The sequence below is a fragment of the Euprymna scolopes genome, chromosome 7, assembly GCF_053919585.1.
Source record: "Euprymna scolopes isolate OS-2025 chromosome 7, ASM5391958v1, whole genome shotgun sequence".
NCBI lineage: Eukaryota > Metazoa > Mollusca > Cephalopoda > Sepiida > Sepiolidae > Euprymna > Euprymna scolopes.
In genome coordinates, this window is record NC_136488.1 from 67456301 (window position 1) to 67479902 (window position 23602).

A 23602-nucleotide genomic window follows, 5' to 3' on the forward strand; every position below is an offset into this window, starting at 1 on the left:
ACATACACACAACAAATAAAGACAACACACATGAACTTTTATATAGGAGTAAAGTGCATCATCTGTTCTGATACTACATGTCCATCATTTTTTCAAAATCATTAAAAGAAAATGTATTTTAATCTGATGTAATTTTTGCACACTTTTAAATACGTTGCGGCCTCAATTGAAAAGTAGACAAAGAATAAAAAAGAACGTCACACCGATTTTTCTTTGTAAAAAAAATATTTCCACATTGACCTCACTCGCGTGGTCGTGCTCCCGAGCTTCGTTCATGCATTTAACGTGATCTCGAACGTTATTCTCTTCTCTGACATGATCTCCTTCTTAAAATCTTTATTTTTCCCTACCGGTGATGTCATTTCGCATGCATTTGCATACGCGACTCCGCGTTGTTACATTTTTATTTTTGTCCCAATTTAGATTGTCTCTTTTTTGAGGATCGGGGAGTTTCCTTACATTAAAAACCGACTTTATGTCTGACCCTTTCCACGTGGGGATGCAAATAGCAACACCTTAACAATCCTGTGTCGTTTTGCTCGTAAATAAATAAGAGAATACGTGACATAGGATTTTGGAGAGCGCATAACTCCGCCAAAGCTTAGTATAAAAAGCTTAGTATAAAATTGACATTAGTAAATGGCCTATAAGCGCTTATACATTTCTATTTTTAAAGTAGAAGAAAAAGTGATTATTGGAAAACTCATTTATAAGGATGTCTACTGTTAAAACAAAAAAAAACAGGTATAAATTTTTTCAATCACACATGTAATGTTATGCCCCTTTACGCTGTGATCATAGCGTATCTGTTAACTGTGGCAAGCGGGAGCAATGGTCAAAATATTATTATTGTTACTGTATTCTTATTAATTGATTTGAGCGACGGATGCTCGCTGGATCAGTTATTATGATTAGAAGAATAAACAATTAAATTGAGGAAGAAATGATTGACGTGTAAATCGCAAAAGAAATGCGAAAATAGAAAATAGATTTAAACATTCTTTTGGATTTGGATAAACAAATAACTAGATGGAAACATTAGGTTGGTCTGAGACACGTAATTAGGTGACGTGGGAGAACACGTGATGTAGTCAGTTTTGGAGAGATTCAGAGAGTTGAGGATTGACCACCAGAGCAGACAGACGTTTAGACAAAGATGGACAAACAGCTAGGAGCGAGCTGTATGAACAGAAAATGTAGAAACTGCAGATCCTGTGAAAACCATTTGAGACAACTGTAATAAATTTATATTATAAAAATATAAAGAGTTGTTTTAATGGTTTCACAAATAAGAACAGTTGTCTCAATTATATGGTGCTGATCGCTTCATGGTTCGTCACGGAGCAGCGAGAAGACACAGGAGAACTCTTCAAGAAAAAGGTATGAAGCATATATTATTCTTCTTACATATGAACTGTAAAAATATCCCGTGTGATAAGTCTGATACAACATGATTCAGTTTACACGTCAATATCATGTCATCCTAGCTAAACAACATAATACCATCTATACGTTTATTATCTGTCTGTTTAAAGAACAATATCTTACATCCACTAGATAACACATGACACGTTTTAATATATCATCTCCTCCAATATAAACCAATATACAACACACATAGCAGCCTAAATTAAGATAACACAGTTATAACGGGGTTTAACAGTTCACAGCTAAAAGGTAACCTTTTTCATAATCTCCCAAGAAGTTGTAGATAGGCCCAGATTTTTAAATGTTGAAATTAGTGATGGGACGATACCAATATTTTTCCCGATTCCGATACAATTACCAATTCCGTACAGAAATTCCCGATTCCGATTCTTTATAAATCTCTTAATATTTTACTATAAAGTTATTAATTTGTCCCGATTATTGTAAGAAAACATCTTAAATGTGCATGTATTTTCTCAAACGTAAAAACACACTCGTGAAGGAGTGATCTATAGCCTCACTCGTGAAGGAGTGATCTATAGTCTTACTATGAAGGAGTGATCTATAGTCTCACTCGTGAAGGAGTGATCTATAGTCTCACTCGTGAAGGAGTGATCTATAGTCTTACTGGAAGCTTAAAGCAATAAATATTTATTATTTTATTATTACTACAAGCAATGGAAGACGTTTCTTAAAAATCAAATCAAATAAAATAAAATAGATAATCAAAAGAATCGATTTTGGCATCAGAAAATAGGCTAAAATTTTCCCGATTCCGATACCCCCAAAAGCTCCAATTTTTCCGATTGTCGGTTCCGATTCTGATTAACTGTCCCAACACTAGTTGAAATATTAACTGGGCTTTTAAAGGCACTATTAAATGATGCGGAGTATACAAATTTATAAACAAACCATCATAGTCCGTGAGTATTGGTTCGTTTATAACAAGGATTATTTGTTGGACAGGGCAGAAATTTCATTTTTATTTTTTTAATTTTATTATCAGTTTCTTCAAGCTGGAGTTGGAGCATCCCACTGGATGTCAAACATTCACCTGCTTACTCAGATATTCCAACCGAGAGATCTTTTAAAGATTCTTACCGTCCCTTTAAGTGCAAAATTTTGAATCTCTCTTGCACTTGGTTAACCGAGTATATTTGACAGGTAGTTTTTTTTCAAATTCTTTTTCATGAGTCCAGTTGCGCCTATAATAACTGAAATGATAGATATCTTCTCTTCTTCAGATTTCAGTTTCTTTTCATGTTGTGCATAAGACGTTTGTGTGGGTGTGTGAAAGAAAGATGTCCCACACTTATCGCAAGAATAAACAGTTTCAACTCATGAAGCGAGTTTGCGATAAAATAATAATAATAATAATAATAATAATAATAATAATAATAATAATAATAATAATAATAATAATAACAACAACAATAATAATAATAATAATAATAATAATAATAATAATAATAATAATAATAATAAACATGGAGACTGGAACTGACAGCTGATTGACAACACATAACAGAAATTAACATACAAAGAGACATCTTCCAAGGAGACTCATTATCACCATTACTGTTCATCATAGCCATGATGCCCTTGAATAGTATTCTGAGAAAGTGCCAAGCTGGATACAAGTTCCCAAATACAGAGGAAAAAATGAACCACCTGATGTACATGGACGATCTGAAACTTTTTGCAAGGACCGAAAAGAAGCTAGATACACTAATTAACAGCCAAGATATCCAAATGGAATTTGGAAAGGAAAAGTGCGCACTACTAGTTATAAAAAAAGGGAAAACTGGAAACGACAGAAGGCATGGAACTACCCAACTAAACAGAAATGAGGGCACTAGGGGAACAAGGCGACTATAAATATTTGGGAATTCTGGAAGCGGACAACATCAGAGCAACAGAACTGAAAGAGAAAATTGGAAAGGAATACCTCAGGAATGTAAGAAAACTCCTGGAAACTAAATTATATAGTAGAAACCTAATAAAAGGTATAAATACATGGGCAGTGTCACTAGTGAGATACTCTGGACCGTTTATAGGATGGACAAAAGAAGAACTGAGACAGCTCGACCAGAAAACCAGGAAACTCATGACCACGCATAATGCACTACACTCAAATGGCGATATTGACAGACTCTACGTGAAAAGGAAAGACGGCCGGAGAGGACTGATCTGTATAGAAGACTGTGTGAAGGACACAAAAAAGAACTAGAAAAATACATTAATGCAAAACACTGAAAGGATAATTATGGCAGCGAGAGATACGAAGAAAACCAACGAAACAGAAAACAGAGAGACAAATGACATAAGGAGAAAAGAGAAATGGGAAGAGAAACAACTCCACTGAAGATTCATAAGAATGATAGAAGATGAGAATAACGAAAACACCTGGAAATGAATGCGAAAAGGACATATAAACTGAGAAACTGAATCTCTAATAACTGCAGCACAAGATAACTCGATAAGAACCAACCATATCAAAGCAAGGATCGATAAAACACAAGAAAACAGCAAATGCAGACTCTGTGGACAAAGAGACGAAACGATAAACCATATAGTAAGCGAATGCAGCCAACTGGCCCAAAAGGAATACAAAAACAGGCATGACCAAGTGGGGAGGGCGGTGCACTGGGAATTGTGCAAACGGCTGCATTTTGAGCGTACAGATAAATGGTACAAGCATAAACCCGCAACAGCACTCGAAAACGAGAACCACAAAATCCTATGGGGCATGGACATGCAGACGGACAAACTCATCCAAGCAAGAAGACCAGATGTCGTAATAATTAACAAGAAAGAGAAATCCTGTCAAATCGTAGACTTTGCTGTCTAAGCTGACCACAGAGTGAGTGTGAAAGAAAATAAGAAACGAAGCAAATACACAGAACTAGCCAGAGAGTTAAAAGGGTTTTGGATGATGTAGAAAATCCAAATAGTACCGGTAATAGTAGGAGCACTAGGAAAAATTCCGAAAAACCTGGAAAAAAGAATAGCAGAAATTGGAATCAGAGGAATGGCTGCAAAAATACAACGCCTAACGATAAGGAAAACGGCTGAAATATTAAGGCAAACCCTTGAATGCGGAGAATAACACAAGACAATATAACGAATAAGCGTTACAGGGAATGAAGAACACCGAAGCTGCAAATCTACATGCTCTACACTCCATCATGCATCCCTCCATTGTTTCACCACCGTTTCCCCCAATAGAAAAGTGATTGATACCAAAGAGCCGAGAAGAATCAAAGAGGATGGAAAGACCGAGGAGGGAACACTAGCCAGACCTCTGCTGGACAAGTGCGAAGAGAACTGGGATCTTGGGGAGGCTTAGTGCCACTCAAATTCTAGTATAAACCTATGGCCGCTGCCAGCGAGAAATCAATGGTAAGAGTCTGTTGCGATGATGCAAATTTATTTTCAAATGCTATCGAAGGAGGAGGAGAGAGAGCTGGACGTCTGGGGAGACTTGTTGTCACTCAGCTTCCAGAGAACACACTCAGATCCTTTGCTGACTTGTGTGAGAGCCAATAATAATAAACAAAGAAAATTATATAGGGAGACTTTTGTTTCCCATAAATTATATTCTGCATTCAATACCTGGTATTGTTTTGCTATCCAAATTATTTAGCTCCAATGCCTATAATCGATACTTTGAAAAACTCCTAATATTTTGATTAATCGTCCCATCACTAATCTAATATATTCTAATCATATTTTAAATCCGTATTCTAGTATTTTGTTTGTTTGTTCACAATGACATCATAGCATAGATATATGTGTATGTTATGATGTCATGTATAACGTCATAATAGATGACGTCGTGTATGACGTCATGTAAAGCGGGGGCAAAAATGAAAGTAGATCCCCCGGCAACGCTACTGCCAGTTTATCGATTAGTTTGCGTGAAACGTTTAGATTCCAGAAATTCGACATTGAATTTAGCGGCATTATCATGATTTAAGAAACTAAATGCTTTAATTAAACAAAATAAAATTAAATGGCTTCTAGCTAGTACTTCTTCCCGGAACACCGGTAATTATTCCGCAGCATTCTGATATGCCGCGCCACAGAGGTTAGAAACCACAGCAACGTGGATTATAAAACGGTGTGGTTTAGCTTGCGCAACGATAGCTTCCGTAATACATTGTAATTCGAGATTGAATGGGGGTATACTACACAGCGATCCTCTCAAGCCTCAGTGTATTCTTTTACCACTATTTTTATTTGTATTGTAAAACACGACAAAAAACAAAAAACAAACAAACAAAAAATGTTGGAGCTCCTTAACGTTGGAGCTCTTTAAAGTATCGTCGCTCACGCACATTCCTGTCTCGTGGCCGCAGTTTATTTCGCTCTTTTCAGCAACGGCCCAGATTGGTGGCAGCTTCGGCTGATAAAGAAGAAAAATGGACAAGACAAAAAACAAAAAACAAAATAAACAACTCACACCCCGCGACCCCCGGGAGAAGATGGTGGTTCGGTATGGGTAAAAAATAAATGAATGCGTAAGTAGAGAAAAAGGGGGGGGGGTAAATGATGAGAAAGAAAGAGAGAAAAAATAGGTTATTGCGTTGAAAATAATCGTCGCAATAAAAGAATGGTCGAAGGTTGAAGAAAGAAATTCTATAAGATAATAAAATAAGACAGAAAAAAGAAAATACATCTATAAATAAACAAAATGTAGCTTAAATAAATAGACAGGGGGAAGAGAGGGTGAGATACATAGGTAGAGAGGCGAACGACAGGTACAAAGATAGAATACGAGAGAGAGAGAGAGAGAGAGAGAGAAAGATAGAGAGAGAGGCGAACGACAGGCACAAAGATAGTATACGAAATAAAAAGAGAGAAAGAGAAAGAGAAAGAGAGTAAAATGGAGAGGGGATAGATGAAAAATGACAAATAGAGACAGACACATAAGAAAAGAAAAAGAGACAGACAGACTGGCAGACAAACAGTAGTGACAGGGATAGAAAACTAGTAAGTTAGGTAGAGAGGGAGAAAAAGACAGAGAGACAGATAAAGAAAGACAGGTCAGAGAGAGAGAGAGAGAGAGAGAGAGAAAGAGAGAGAAAGAAAAAAGAAAGAAAGAAAGGGACCTAAAGAGAGAGAGAGAAAGAAAAAAGAAAGAAAGAAAGGGACCTAAAGAGAGAGAGAGAAAGAAAAAAGAAAGAAAGAAAGAAAGGGACCTAACGAGAGAGAGAGAGGGAGATAAAGAGAGACGAGAGAGAGAGAGAGTGTGTGTGTGTGTGTGTGTGTGTGAGAGTATGCTTGAGAGAGAAAAATGTGAGAGATAGACAGAAAGATAGACAGAAATAAAGAGACACAAAATGGCAAATATAGAGACACACTAAAATTAGATAGGTAGATAAAGACAAAGGGGAAAAAGCAGTGAGTGTGTATATTCGTGAAGGAGAGAAAGCGAAGAGAGACACAGAAAGAAAAATAGGGAGGTAAAGAAAGCGAAGGAGAGAAGGAGAGATGCAGGGAGAGAGAGAGAGAGATATGGAGAAGTAGGAAGAGAGAGGGGAGAAAGAATGAAAGAGAGATTAGTAAATATAAGAAAACAAATTTAAAAGAAACTGCCCGAGGAAGGAAACAGAAAATAAAACAGAAAAAGAAAAACGACGACCCTCTCGCCTAAAAAACATTTCTTTGTACGAAACAAGCGAACGAACGAAAAAAAAAGTGAGAAAACAAAATGGTGGTCAAATAAAACTCAGCATGATTGTCGTCCACCACTCGATTCTCAATTCGATTTTTTTGTTTGTGTTTCTATTCATCTTTTTGTATTCATCTTTTATTTTGCTCGATAATTCTTTTTGTTTCCTACTTCATCTACTTTTTATTCGACGCCATTCATCCCTTCATTAAGTCCAATATCTCTTCCCTTCGTTTACAAAGCGTTTCTCTTCTTGGCCATCTTACCTCCTCCTCTGTCTATTTCCCTGAAAATATCTTTTCATCCATTTTACCCACGAGGACGTATTCTTCCTTTTTTTCTGCAGCTTATTGCATAACATTACATTTCTTCTTCTTCTTCTTCTTCTTCTTCTTCTTCTTCTTCTTCCTTCTCCTCCTCAACCTTCTCCTCCTACTACTATTTCTTTACCTTTTTCTTATTCTTTTTTCCTCATTTATTTGTTATTCTCTTATTTCTCCTTTTCCCTATAGTTTCCTCTATTTCTTCTTTTACTTTTTTCTTCTTCTCATCTTCTTTCCTTCGTATCCTTTTTTTTTTAAAATCTACTTTCCCTCTTCCTCCGCTGACTTTTCTCATTATTTTTTGTTTGATTTTTCTTCCTTTTATTTATCTTTACTCTTTCTGTCTTCTTGCTCGCCCTTTTGATTCCTCCTGCTCTTCTTCTTTATGTCTTACTTTTCTATTTCTCTTCTTCTTCATCATCATCATCATCATCATCATCATCGTCGTCGTCGTCGTCGTCGTCATCAATCCATTTTTAGTACGTCTTCTTCCAGTTTATTTTTCAATTTTATTTTCTTCCCTTGTTTTCTTCCCTTGTTTCTTTTTCAAACTCTTGCTCTTCATACTCCTCCTCTCTATAAATATCGTCCCCCCCCTTTGTCACGCATTCTCTCTTCTCCCCTTCCCAGAATACCACAGTCATTTTAGTGTCACAAACTTTTCTTATACTTCTCTTTTTACTTCGCTCCGTCTCTTTTTCCTTCTCTTTTAAGCTTACTCTCTCGTCCCGTCCTACAAAATGTGTCTCTTGCATCTGCCTATTCCTGATTTTACGCAGAAATTGGCCAATTATACACAATTATATTCAATCTCGAATCAACTCTTTGTCTCTCCAAGGTCTTAGCCTCTATACATCAGAACTGATTTTTTTTTTACTTTTAGTTTTATTTTTATATTCAAACGGAATGTCTTTTCTTTCTACATGTTCGTTTCAATTGAACTCCTTTTGCTGCACCTCAGCTAATATAACGTCTGATTTTAAACGCTTTTTTTCCTTATTGTTGTTATTGCCTTCCCACTCTCTCCTCTTCTCTCTTTTTTTTCTCGTCAGACATGTCATATCATCATCATTATCACCATGGCAATTACAATTATCGGTCTTATAATATTGTTATTACCCCCACACAGGTATGACGTGACGCAAGGTCAGTTTAATTGGGGAGCACTCGACGCCTTTTTACTGTTAGGGTCATTTACAAAAATTCTTATGCCCTAACGCACCTCAGAAAAGACAAAACGAATATAAAATGTATATCCTTCTAACTATTGTTATGTTGATCATTGAAAGTGGTCTAATGGATACAGACGCAGACTCTGGGTTCACCACGTCGGATTAAGTTAGTATCATGTCTATTGGGACACTTTTGACTAACACGGTTGGAAACGACATCACTCCATGTTCGTAATTTCCGGTTTTCGGACTAAGGTTAACCCTGTAACAAATGTTATCCCTCCGACTAATAGAAGGAGAAATCCTTCCAAAATGAGGGAATTTTGTAACTTTTTATACCAATCCAGGTGGACCATTTTTGAGAAAGCTGAAATTTGCCCCAATTAAAAACCAATTTTGACATGGATAACACTACAATCTGTAAAGGTAAGCGGCTGGTGCGACAAAGCAAAGTGAGTTGCAAATAGTAATCGAAAGGGGTGTAGCGTACTGAAAATCTAATAAATGAGTGATCAGATGAAACGATAATAATAATAATAATAATAATAATAATAATAATAGCCGAAAGGGGTCGTGGAGGATGTAAAGATCGAGGAGAGAGCGCTGACCGTTCCTCCGGTGGAAAAGTGCCGAGAGAACTGAGACCTTGGGGATGCTGCTACCAAAACGTGAACGGAGGAAAAACAAAAACAGAACGACCAAACCCGACAGAAACAAAACTCTATTGGAGTAAGATATGGGAAAAACGACAGAAACACAACAGAAATACCGAATGGCTGAAAAACCTGAAAGAAGAGCTACAACATATGGAAGGAACAGTGAATGAAATCAGCAAGGACACCCCAAAGAAAACCATAGGAAAAACAGCAAACTGGAGAGCACCAGGACACGACGGGATGCATGCATATTGGTTCAGAAAATTCACAACACTACACGAAAGACAAGCTCAAAACATGAGAAGATGTATACAGGAAACAAATGTGCCAGATTGGATGACAAAAGGCAGAACCACATTGATACAGGACACAGAGAAAGGAACTGCCACGGGCAACTAAAGGGATATAACTTGCTTACCCACTATACGGAAAATACTGTCAGCACAACTGAGGGAACAAATCTACCACTCCTTCAATAATCGTGGACTCATCACAAGGAACAGAACGATGCCAAAAAGAAAAACGAGGAACACATGATCTGCTATACATAGATCAAAAGATCCTAAAGGAGGTAAAAAGGAGAAAGAATTTAGTCATGGCATGGATCAACTACACAAAGGCGTACGACAGGATCCCGCAAACACGAATAATAGAATTCTTAAAAATGTATGAAATACCAGGCAGGATTATAAACGTGATAAAAATGCAATGAAAACATGAAGACTGGAATTGTCAGCTGCTGGACAACACATAACAGACATTAGCATACAAGAGGCATTTTTCAAGGAGATTCACTATCATTATGGTTTTCATTACAGCCATGATGCCCCTGAATAATAACAATATGAGAATGTGCCGAGTTGGATACAATTTCTCTAATACAGAGAAAAAATAAACCACCTAATGTACATGGACGCCCTGAAACTTTTTGTAAGGGCTTAAAAGGAACTAGAGTCACGAAAACACTACCAGGATCTTTAGCCAGGATATCAAATGGATTTTTATATGGAAAATTGCGCACTACTCGTTATAAGAAAGGGAAGATTGGAGAGAATAGAAGGCATGAAACTACCCAACAAAACTGAAATGAGGGTCGTAGCAGAACAATACGCCTATAAATACTTGAGAGTTCTGGAAGCAGGCAACATCAAAGCCACAGAAATGAAACAGAGAAGGTGAAAGGAATACATCAGGAGAACAAGAAAACTTCTAGAAATTAAATTATATAGTAGAAACGTAATAAAGGTATAAATGCATGAGCAGTATTACTATTAAAATACCCAGGACCGCGCATAGAGTGGACCAAAGACGACCTGAGGCAGCTCGATCAGAAGACCAGGAAACTCATGATCATGCACAATGCACTACACCCAAAGGACGATGTTGAACGAATGTACGTGAAAAAGAAGGAAGGCGGGAGAGTATTAGTTTGTATAGAGAACTGTCTGCGTGACTCAAAAATTAACTAGAAAAATACATAACGCAAAACACGGAAAGGATAATCATGGCAACGAAGGACACTGAACAAATCGACAAAGCCGAAACCAGAAAGATAAAGGATAAGACGAGAAAAGAAAAATAGGAAGAAAAACAACTACATGGAAGATTCATAAGAATGAGAAAAGATGAAATAACGAACACACTTGGATATGTATGGGAAAAGAACACATGGGCCGAGAAACTGAACCCCTAATAATCGCAACACAAGGTAACTCGATAAGAACTAACCACATCAAAGCAAAAATCGACCAAACACAAGAAAACAGCAAATGCAATCTCTGTGGACAAAGAGCTGAAGGGAATATGGAAGATGAAGAAAATCAAAATAATACCTCTAATAATAAGAGCCCTAGGAACAATTCCCAAAAAACTTCGGAAAAAAGAATTGGAGAAGTTGGAATCCGAGGAATGACTGAAAAAATACAACGAACAACAATAATGAAAACAGCTGAAATATTAAGGAAAGCCCTTGAATGTGGAGACTAACAAATATGAGCTACAAGCGCGGGCCAAAGAGATTGCTGCAGAATCAAAACATGAAGCGCTACATGGAATCAAGGACATTGAAGCCGCATATCTATAAATTCTGTAACCCCACCTCCATCCCCCCATTACCACATCACTGTGAAACAGATTAGCCTAGTAGAGTCAAGGAGGAAGGAAAGGCTGAGAAGAGAGCACTGACCAGACCTTCGCTGGATAAGTGCAAAGAGAACTGGGACCTAGGGGAGGCTTATTCCCACTCAAATTCCAGTGAAAACTGATAGTCGCTGCCAAAGAGAAATAAATGACAAGCTGCTGCTGCGATAATGAACATTTATTTGCAAATGTTATCGAAAGAGATGGAAAGTACTGTAAATCTGGGAAGACTTGTTGTCACTCAGCTTCCAGGGAATACCACATGTTGTTTTCAAGGTGATAAGAAAGGGAAAACTGGAGATGGCAGAAGGAATGGAACTACCTAACCAAACGTAGATGAGGGCGCTAGGGGAACAAGACGCTTATAAATACCCGGGAGTTCTGGAAGTAGACGCCATCAAAGAAACTGAAACGAAAGAAAGCATTTGAAAGAAATACATCAAGAGAACAAGAAAACTTTTAGAAACTAAATTATATAGCAGAAACTTAATAGTGGTATAAATACATGTGCAGTATCATTAGTAAGATATTCTGAGCCGTTCTTAGGGTGGGCTAAAAAGAACTAAAACAGCTCGATCAGAAGACCAGGAAATTCAGGACCATGGAGAATTCACTACACCCAAATGACGATGTTGACCGACTCTATGTGAAAAGGAAAGACGGCTGAAGGGACTAGTCTGTATACTGTGAGAATGACACACAAAAAAAGAACTATAAAAATACATAATGCAAAACACTGAAAGAATAATCATAGCAGCGAGAGACACTGAAAAAATCAATAAAACAGAAAATAGAGAAACAAAGGGTAAGACAAGAAAAGAAAAGTGCAAAAAAGAAACAACTACATGGAAAATTCATAAGGATTCCAAAAGATGAGATTAACGAAAACACTTGGACATAGATGCGAAAAGGACACGTAAACTGAGAAACTGAATCCCTAATATTTGCAGCACAAGATTACTCGAGAGGAACAAACCACATCAAAACAAAGATCGACAACACACAAGAAAACAATAAATGCATACTCTGTGGACAAAGAGCCGAAACGATAAACCATATAGTTAGTGAATGTAGCAAACTAGCCCAAAATCAATACAAGAACATGCACGACCAAGTGGGAAGAGCAGTAAACTGGGAATTATGCAAACAACTGCATCTCGAATGCACAGACAAATGGTACAAGCATAAGCCAGCAACAATAATTGAAAACGAGAATCACAAAATCCTATGAGACATGGACATACAAACTGTAAACCCATCCAAGCAATAACACCGGATGTCGTAATAATTAACAAGAAAGAAAAGTCCTGCCAAATCGTAGACTTTGCTGTCCCAGCTGACCACAGGATAAATATCAAAGAAAAGGAGAAACGGGGCAAATACACAGAGTTAGCCAGAGCTGAAAGGGATATGGATGATGATAGAAATCAAGATAGTACCTATAATAGTAGGAGCACTAGGAACAATTCTGGAAAACCCTGAGAAGAGAATGGAAGAAATTAAAATCAGAGGAATGGCTTGAAAGATACAACGAATAACAATAATGAAAACAGCTGAAATATTAAGGAAGCCCTGGAATGCGGAGAATAATACATGAGCCACGTGTGCGGATCAGGCGAGCTACTGCAGAGACATAACACAAAACGTTACATGGAACATGGAACATTGAAGCTGCATATCTATAAGTTCCCCATCCCCATCTCCATTACCCAATCACCCCTCCCCCAAATAATGATGTCAAATAGTCGAGAAGACTCAAGGGGGATGGAAAGACTAAGGAGAGATCGCCGAACAGACCTCTACTGGACAAATGCCAAGAGAACTGGTACCTTGGGGGAGCTTATTGCCACTCAAACTCCAGTGGAGATCAATAGTCACTGCTAGCGAGAAATCAATGGTAAGCGGCTGTTGCGATAATTCTAATTCATTTGCAAATGTTATCGAAATAGGTGGAGAGTACTGGAAATCAAGGGAGACTTATTGTCACTCCGCTTCCAGGGAACACCACAGTTTATTCTCAAGGAGAAATCATTTATGACCTGTGTGAAAGCTCCATGTGAGTCGATAATAGTAATAATACAACAAAGGATTATAAAATACATAATGCAGATCATAGAAAGAATAATTACTGCATCACGAGACAAGGAAGTAACTAACAAGATATAAAAACGTACGAGGAATAAGTCGAGGAAAGAAAAATGGTAAGAGAAACATCTTCATGGACGAGTCATAAGGATGACAAAAGAAGAGAACACGAAAACATTGGAAATATGTAAGAAAAGGAAAACTAAACAGGGTAACATCTTGCTGCCCAAATCCCTACGTATTACCCGAGTAGTTGTTGCCCCTGATAGTAGCCCTCTACACCAAAGTGGCAATGTGCCTTGTTTGGGATGAAACTGTAAAAAAAAAAACAACAAAAAAAACAAAACAAAACTGAACCACTAATAACAGCTGCACAATAACAGCTGCACAAGATAACGCAATTAGATCCAACCACATCAAAGCAAGGATCGGCAAGATGCAAGAGAACACCAAACGCAGACTCTTCGGAAGAAACGACGAAACAATAAACCCCATAAGTGAATGCAGTAAAATAGCCCCCCAAAAATATAAAAATACACACGATCAAGTGAGGAAGGCAGTACATTAACAATTACGCAAACAATTGCATCTTGAACACACAGACAAATTGTACAAACACAAACCGTAAGCAGAACTGGAAAGTGAAAATCACAAGATCCGATAGAACATGGATATACAAACGGATAAACTCATTCAACCAAGAAGACCGGGTGTCTTAATAATAAACAAGAATGAAAAATCCTGCCTTATTGTAGATTTTTCCGTTTCGGCAGACCACAGAGCGAAGATCAAGGAGATTGAAAACGAAGAAAATACACGGAACTGGTCAGAAAGCTCAAAGAGGTCATGAAAAATGAAAAAGTAAAGATAACGAGAGTAATTGTAGGAGCACTAGGAACAATATTCAAAAACTTTTAACAGAGAATGGAGGAGATTGGAATCAGTGTGATAGCAGGGAATATACAGCGAGTTTCAAAAATGAAAACTGCAGAAATATTAAGGAACATCCTTGATTGTGGGGACTAACATCACACATAAACTAAAGACAAAGTGGACACAGAAATGGCTCCACATAGAAAACACAAAGCAACATCGCATGGAATCATGAAAACTGAAACTGTATAACTGTAAGATACCGCCCCCCCTTCTTTGTGAGTGTCACCATAAATAGGCACCACACCAAATAATGACGGTCATGGTGGATGGAAAGACCGAGGAGAGAAATCACTAGCCAAACCTCCGCTGGATGAATGCAAAGAGTACTGGAACCCTGAGGAGGCTTATTGCCAGCCAAATTCCAGTGAAGTCCAATAGTTGCTGCCAACGAGAAATCAATGGTAAGCGTCTGTTCCGATAGCGAAAACTTTTGCAAAGGTTATCGAAAGAGGTGGAGAGTACTAGAAATCTGGGGAAACGTGTTATCACTTAGACTTCAGGGAAAACCACACGTTGTTCTCCAAGAGGAATCCTTTATGATGGCTTGATGATGGCTTGTGTGATTACTCCTAGTGAGTAAATAACAACAACAACAACAACAACAACAACAACAATAACAATAATAATAATAATAATAATAATAATAATAATAATAATAATGGCTTTTATGATAATGCAAATGGATTTGCAAATGTTATCAAAGAGGCGTAAAGGATAAAGTACGTGGCAAAATTCAGTTGTAAGTTACACTCTTTTGCTGGTTGAAGGTTTAAGCATCAGTGTGGTCGATACGCAAAATACAATAGCGAATTACCTAGGACATCTATCCAGTTATGAATAGAAACGAAACGAAAGCATGACGGAACAAAAGCATGCTACGTTCATAGATTAAATAAAGAGGTATATCTTAAATTCTGTGCAGGTTCCCGAGTTCAACAAAATACACCTGAAGAAGGTCAGAGGTTACATCGACTGAACACTCGAATGCGATTTTCTTGGAGGGGGAAAAAGGAAACTCTTCCTAAAACATCCATGGGTTTAACACACATCGTTAAAAAATCAATATTGTTGCTTGGATTAGTTTTTTTTCTGTGAATCTTTTAAAGGGAGATTCATCCTAGCATGAACATTTCTTCTTGGCCTTAAAGCCATCAGAGTCTGTACTATTCTTGAGGTGGTTTTTTCTTTGTTTGTCGAGGTATAGTCCTTGTTCAGTTCTATGAGGGTCAGTCCCCAGACTTTGCATTCACATCCTTTAAGAAGAGGTTAGTTTATTGTTAATTGTCTGAGGGCCACTAACGGAGAATGCTGATTGGGATGCCCAGGCATTTTTGGTTTGTTAGAGTAATCTTTCTCCTGGTTTATCAAATCCCACTTTCCCAACCTTGTGTCATATGCCCCCGCCGTTGAAGAGAGATAAACAGCACCTAACATGAAGATAGCAATAAAACAGAGAAAGACTAGCGACATCTATTTTTATAGAAAAAAAGAGACCATCTCCACTAGATTGTGAAATTGTTTTGGACTCTGCCTGAAAGAAAGAGTGCACTGAATTGTAGCGGGGTCTCCACGGAAATGAGAAAATTACAGGCATGATAGCACTGTTCCTTATTTACTTCCCTCATAACATTTTACAGCAAATTTGCTTATAATGTGGAGGAAATCACGCGCCTAACGGACACTCCTGACACAAAAGTAAAAATTGTCGCAGTCTAGGAGGATTTCTCCTTTACTTATCGGGGAAAACCTGCCGTGTAGTATCAGAACAGATACACCACTTAGCTTATTGCCAGGAGATTATGCACAGGTGTGGTTTTGAGAAAACAGTGTGCTATGATATTAGTATCTGTATTACAAAAAATGCCGGAATGGCTCAACTGCTATTCCCCGGTGAAGGCGCCTCACGCGTTTAGCAACAAACTAACCCCTTCTCAAAAAGAGAAGATAACGCCTGGGAAGGTGAACCTCCTAAGACTGAACAAAACCACACCTCACCCCCACGGTAACACTGCCACTTTTTACTTGGTTGCAAGGAGATGTAATCGGCTGGTGATCTTTGTGTGATGATGGTTGTATGTGTGCCGTGTGTATTCGCGTTTTTGCGTGTACATACCACGGCTGTGTGTTTGTATACGTATATATCCATGCATATCCACTAGGAGTCTTTCTGGGGAATGTTTACGGGGCTGCTCAGGTATTTTCTTGGCCAGAGTGCACTTATCCTAGTACACTAACTTTTCAAAATCAAACCTGACCTTGTTTCTAACCTTGTAGAGAGAGTTATGTATACTCACTCATAGGCATATGTGGATTCACGAGTATAATCGCACGCATACAGACACACGTGCGATTAAGACTCACGTGCACGTATACATATATACGAATAGAAACGTGCAGCACACGGAGCTGTTATATCTGATAGAGTTGTATCAAGAAGGGAGTAGCAACAACGACTAACATCAATGGCGTTAATAATGCCGAACTGAGAGGGGGAAGATAATGAAATACCAAGGTCTGATATATGACATGAGAAAAAACCGGAATCTTAGGAAAATCTCCGTCATTCTAGTAATTATAGGAGCAACCAGAAAAAAAAAAAAAAACAACCTGCGAACATACCCAATGACCAAGTGCAAAAGTGATACACACAATTGCTTTTAAAGGGGCGGTTAAAATTTTAAATAAGATCTCTCGGTTGAAATATCTGGAATCCGGTAGGATACTCCACTCTCAATTAGAACAAAATGATAAAAAAATTAAAAAAAATTTTTTTTTTAAATTACACTAAAAGTCGAGAAAAAAAGAGATAAAATAAAACAAATATTTATATGAATCGGAGAAAATAGTGTCCTTTTTTTTGCATTTTATTTACAAATCGATTTACCTCACACACCGAGGAACGGTCAAGTATAAATCACGTGACGAGTGAAAAAGATGAAGTTAGAAGAAAAAGAAGAAGAAGAAGAAGAAGAAGAAGAAGACGTAGCGGCTTCATTGCATCTATCTCTGACAATCGCACAGGAAGTTTAGCTGCGCGATGCCGTAAAAACACGCGCTATGTATTTTTACTACACGCCTTCCCCTCCCTTCGCGGTTCGATAATATTTAGTAGAACCACCCAAATATTCAAGGCGTCTCCTCCTCTTCGTACGTTTATTCAAATACACGCCCCTCTTCAGCAAACTTCTTCTTCTTCTTCTTCTTCTTCTTCTTCTTCTTCTTCTTCTTCTTCTATCTGTTTTTTTTCTCTCTCTCGTTCATCCGTAGCAAAGGGCATGCACGTAATAGTCAAGAGCTGCCACCCATACATTAACATGTACACGCCCAGTGCCCGTTCTAGGGGTTAGCCCTTTCACCCACCCAATTTAGATAGAGTTCCTACTGCGAGGTTACTATTTGTAAACATAGCACACGTTAATCTTTTTAATCACAAAAACAAATAAATGAACAAACTCCCCCCCACAAAAAAAAAAAATTAATTAACCGCAAAATTGTAAGTTAATTCATCCCCCCCCCCAAAAAAAAATATGTGTGGCATAGATTGACGTTATACCAAATAGTCATAAAGGATCAAGGAGAACGTCCGACGAGAGAAATCACTTAGCTGATACCACTGGACGAATTCGAAGAAAACTGGGACATTGAAGAGGCTTGTTGCCACCCAAATTCCAGTAAAGACTAATGACTTTTGCTAGCGAGAAATCAATGGCAAGTGGCTGTTGCTTTAATGCAAAGACATTTCAAAGGTTATCGAAAGAGATAAAGAGTACTAGAAATCTGGAACATAAGCACTTGCTGTTAGTGAGCTATCTCTAGTGATGGTCCATATAAGAAGTCCTAGTGAGTAGAAATACTACTACTACTACTACTACTACTACTACTAATAATAATAATATTAAGAAGAAGAAGAAGAAGAAGAAGAAGAAGAAGAAGAAGAAGAAGAAGAAGAACTAGCGTTACTTGTAGAAATTCCACAGCGGACTTGAGTTCCTTCAGCCATAATCAAAACAGAAACCAAAACCTATGAAGAATTCTTGATACAATTATTTACATATAAAAAAAGAATAGATTACTGGAGTGCCATGAATTATAACTGAAACCGAACCTAAACCTTACGAATTCTTAATAAAATTATTTATAAAAAAAATAGATGACTTAAGTGCCCTAAACTATAATCGAAGCCGAAACCAAAACCTATGAAGAATTCTTTGTAAAATCATTTATGACAAGAAGTACATAACAATTAAACGACCCGTAAGCGTGACACAGAAAATAACACACACGCTATTGTATTAATATATAGATAATAAATAAATAAATAGAAATAATAATCATCCAATTTTAATGGAATTTTAAACTCCTTTTCAATAAACGATTAAATACCCTCCGTCAAAAATGAAGAAAATGTGCTTCGTCAGTGTTCGCATTAATAGAAAATTACGTCGGTAATTGTTGTAACCCTGCAAACCGATGATAAACACATTGGTATATTCAACAAAAGTGTGTTAGCAAAAGTATGTTGCAGAAGTGCAGGTCATGACTCTGAGGCCATAACTGCCACGAATCGCTAATCAATAATATGTATGAGTGTCATTCTCAGCAATTACTGCCATCCATAGTTGTTGTCGTCTCATCACGAAGACAAGAGGAATAGTTGGCCGGAACGTCGTGAAACAACAACTAAGAAAGATGAGGATAATAGTCCGCAATAAATAAATTAATTAATGATACTCATCTCAATAATGAATTCGAATAAAACATAATATACATCAGATATTGTCTTATAATTTTTATTATTAGAGATAAATGACAATTTAATAAAAAAGAAAAATATCATGACGATAGCATGGAATTTAAGGTTTCAGATTTGGATTAAAGCACGTGCGCAGTAACACTTTAAACACGTTATTGTTTTATGTCTTGTTTTTTTTTTTACAAAGGAGGCACCACTTATCAAGGCCAAGAAATCACTCGAGGATAAGGGTTAAAGAGTGCTCATCAGTCAATGGGACAATGTAGTAATCGTTAGTGTAAATTTGGTAAATTGGATTAATTAAGGGGAACGGCTCATGAGGAACAATTTACTTGCCTCCCCACGAAGACAGAGTTAGACACAAGGTCGATATTTAATGTTTGGAAAATCCAGCTCCCCCAAAAGGGCCACTCGTGATAGGAACAAAAATAAAAGTTGTTTCGGTCATGAAGGATTTTTCCTTCACTGACCGAGGACAGAAAAAGTGAAGTGTGGCATCAGAAATGATACTACGCTGTGATCTTGGTCCGAAGATTATTGTTAAAAGCGTCTCTCTATACGAGGGGCGTGCAATAAGTAATGCCCCTGACACACTTCCAGTTGTCTAATCTAGCTGAAATTTTGCATGTGCAATGATTTATAGCTCTACGGGGTTTGTGGCAAATTACAGCTCTGAACTAATTCTGGTTTCTGTTTTACAGGTGTTTGAACTGAGTCAGGTGTGAAATGGAGCCTGTTGAATGTCGAGCCAGAAAAAATCCGGTTTTTGTATTTTAAAGGACACACACCACAGGAGACTTTTGATGAAATGAAAGACACTTATGGTGATAATGCTCCATCATATGACCTTGTAAAACGCTGGCATCGTGAATTCAAACATGACCGGAAATCTGTGGAAACAGCACCCAGACCTGGTCACCCCCTTCTGCCATTGATGAGGCATCTGTCCGTCAAGTTGAGACTGCCATCTTGGAAGATCGGCGCATTACTATTCGCCAAATAGCCCACGATGTCAAGATTAGTACAGGGTCTGTGAAACTATCATTCATGACCATTTGCATATGCATAAGGTGTCTGCCAGATGGATTCCCAGGTTGCTCACACCATTCCAGAAGCGAGAACGTATTGAGCGCTCGAGGATGAATTTGGAGATGTGCCAAGAAGATGAGTCAAAGTATTTCAAAAGACTGATTACAGAGAATGAAACCTGAGTCCATCACTATGATCCAGAGACCAAAGCCCAGTCGATGCAGTGGAAGCACTTTGACTCACCACCTTCAAAGAAGGCAAGGGTGCAGCCCTCCGATGGCAAGGTCATGCTCACAGTCTTCTGGGACCAGGACGGAGTAGTGATGACAGATTTCCTGCAAAGGGTACCACAATTACAGGAGCCTATTATGCTTCACTTTTGAGGAAATTAAAGGAAGCTATCAAAATCAAAAGGCGGGGCAAGATCAGAAAAGGTACCCTCCTCCTGCAGGACAACGCTTCGGCCCACAACTCGCATGTTGCCAGATCAGAAGCACGGACGTGTGGTTATGAAATCCTTCCCCATCCTCACTACTCTCCTGACCTTGCACCCTCTGACTTTCACCTCTTACCAGCCATGAAGTTGTTTTTGAAAGGAAAGCGTTTCCCAGATGATGCAGCCTTGATTTCTGAAGTCACGTCGTGGTTGGAGGATCAACCTGGGGTGTTCTACAAAGAAGGTCTCCAGAGCTGCATCAAACGATGGGAGAAATGCATAACTCTGAGTGGTTCCTATGTAGAGAAAGACTAATAACTGTGCCCAGTTTCGTTGCTCTACTCCTATAGGAAGTGGGTCAGGGGCATTATTTATTGCACGCCCTTCGTAATTTTCTATGTTTTACGTTGGATGATAAAAGATGACGCTTTTTCGGAACAAGAACGAAAGTCGAAAGCTGTATAATTAAATGCCAATCAAAAACCAACGTTATCCACTTAGCTTTTTTATATCTATTTCAACTAAAAGCAATTTATTCTAGTGAACTGTTAAATAGTATTGTATTAGTACATAAACCTCACTTTCACGATTATTTATTTGATGTCGCAATTAGTAACGTATTACAATATTTTTACATATACCATGTACTTTAACGATTTTACAATCTACTGACCGCCATCATTTTTTGAAAGAAATATAACAAGATAGGCTACAGTTGCCTCCGCTGTTTCTTCTCTGTGTTATTTAAGTACAACTTGCCTTTTTTTTTTCAAAACTATATTACTTAATGATTAATTTTTTACTTGATCATTTTTCATATTGTTTGGATATTTTACTAATTTCGACATGACACATAAGTAAATACTGTTTTTAATTCCAATTCAATATTTTGATTCGCAATTTTCGTTCTAATTACGAACTAGCGCAAAAAAAAAAAAAATAATAATGAGGCCACAAGATTTCATACATTCTGCTGAGTAGGTGGGGTTTCAACCAAACTTGCCGAGATCAATCGGAGGGGAGGGCAGGAGTTAAGCAGTATCGCCTCTGCATACGCCCCATACTTATTGATGCCAAGCACGTGGTCAGCGGTAAAACGTCCATTTTTTTTTTTGATCACGCCAATTTTATTTTTCTGTTAAATTTGGGATCACATAAATTTATCCTTCTTCGTTTATTAGATTTTATGCGTTCTTTTGGTTCTATCATAGCATAGAGGCCGTTAGAATATCTCGCCTATTTTGCCTGATTTTCGCCCGAATTTGTTACCTTTAAAATGTTTACTAATGAGTTACTATTTGTCTAGGCTAAAAGACATTAAAGGATGAGGTTTACTGAGATAGATTGTGAGTTGAACGATGAAAAATATTATGCAAAGATTGAAAAAAAAATGATAAATAGTTCCATTGTAGCATAGAGATTATTGGAACATCTTGCCAATTTTGCTTAATTTTCACTCAAATTTGAGATTTATAAAAATTCACTAATATTGGTCAGCATTTACCAAAAATCCAAGCAATACGTTGATGAAGTTTAATGTGACCGACAGATTGTCAACTGGAAGATGAATTATATTATGAGAAGATTGAAAAATGATAAATGACTCCATCGTAGCATTGGGACCATTAGACTATAACACACATTTTGTTTGCTTTACACCCATATTTTAGATTTCTAAAAAATTTCTAATGAGTTGTCATTTATTAAGGTAAAAGTATATTCGAGGATAAAATTTAATGAGCTGTATAGATTGCCAATTGAATGATAAAGACTATAATGAGAGGATTAAAAATGGTGAACAGAAAGAACAAAGTTTAGTTACGACGGTTTATGACGACGGATGAGTTGATATTGATATTGGATTTGAAAATCCCATGTGGTAGTTAGTATAATATATAAATATCTACATATATTGTATATTTAATTGTAAATCAATTACTTTCTTATCCATTACGTTATCTAGCTATAGACCACAATTACATGCACATTATTTCGTATATTAAAATATTATATTTAGACCGATGAGCGCCAGGACCATCCTCGTCCTAATCTAAAGAGGAAGTAGCTAAAACTCCATCCTCATTTTACCGACTACTCTTACGACACCATTCTACACCGAGTTCTTTTATACTATTTTCTACTTTTCCTGAGTGTTAACCGTCAGTAACTGAATGAATTCAGGCCAGCCCGTTCCACGGCAAAGATCCGAACTGTAATCTCAGAACTTATATACCATTCACTTGATAAAGCAGGGAAGGGTAGAGCGGTAGCTCTAGATGTATCTAAGGCTTTTGACAGGGTATGACATGAAGGTCTTCTCAGGAAAATCAGATCATACGGTATCACTGGAAGAAAATCCTTCTTAGATAAGAGAAAAATCCAGGTTGTCATCGATGGTCGTACATCCAAACAATAAGATATAAATTCGGGAGTGCGGCAGGGGTCTATCCTTGAACAACTATTATTCCTAATATTCAAAAATGACCTCTCTGACAAAATTGTCTGTAGTATGGGTATATATGCTGATGACACCACTCTCTATAACCGACACGACAGGAAAACAAATGAACACATATCTAGAGAAATGGCAAAAACACTAGAGGATGACCTCCGATCTGTAGTGGAATGGGGACTAAAATGGATGGTTACATTCTAATCTAAGACTAAACTTGTTTCCTCCAATAACTACAATAAACCTTCACTACCACCAATAGCAATGGCCAAAGACTCTTTATCTGAAAGTACATCTTTTAAATTCCTCGGCTTAACGTTCACATGAAACATGAGTTGGAACAATTACATTGAGAGCATTGCCAGGACCGCTGCGAAAAAGGTAGGTTCTCTCTACCGTGCTAGAAAGCTACTAACGCCCGAAAGTATCCTGTACCTCTATAAGGCCACCATTCGCCCATATATGGAGTATTGTTGTCATATTTGGGTGGTGCATCTGCTACTAGTCTCTCACTCC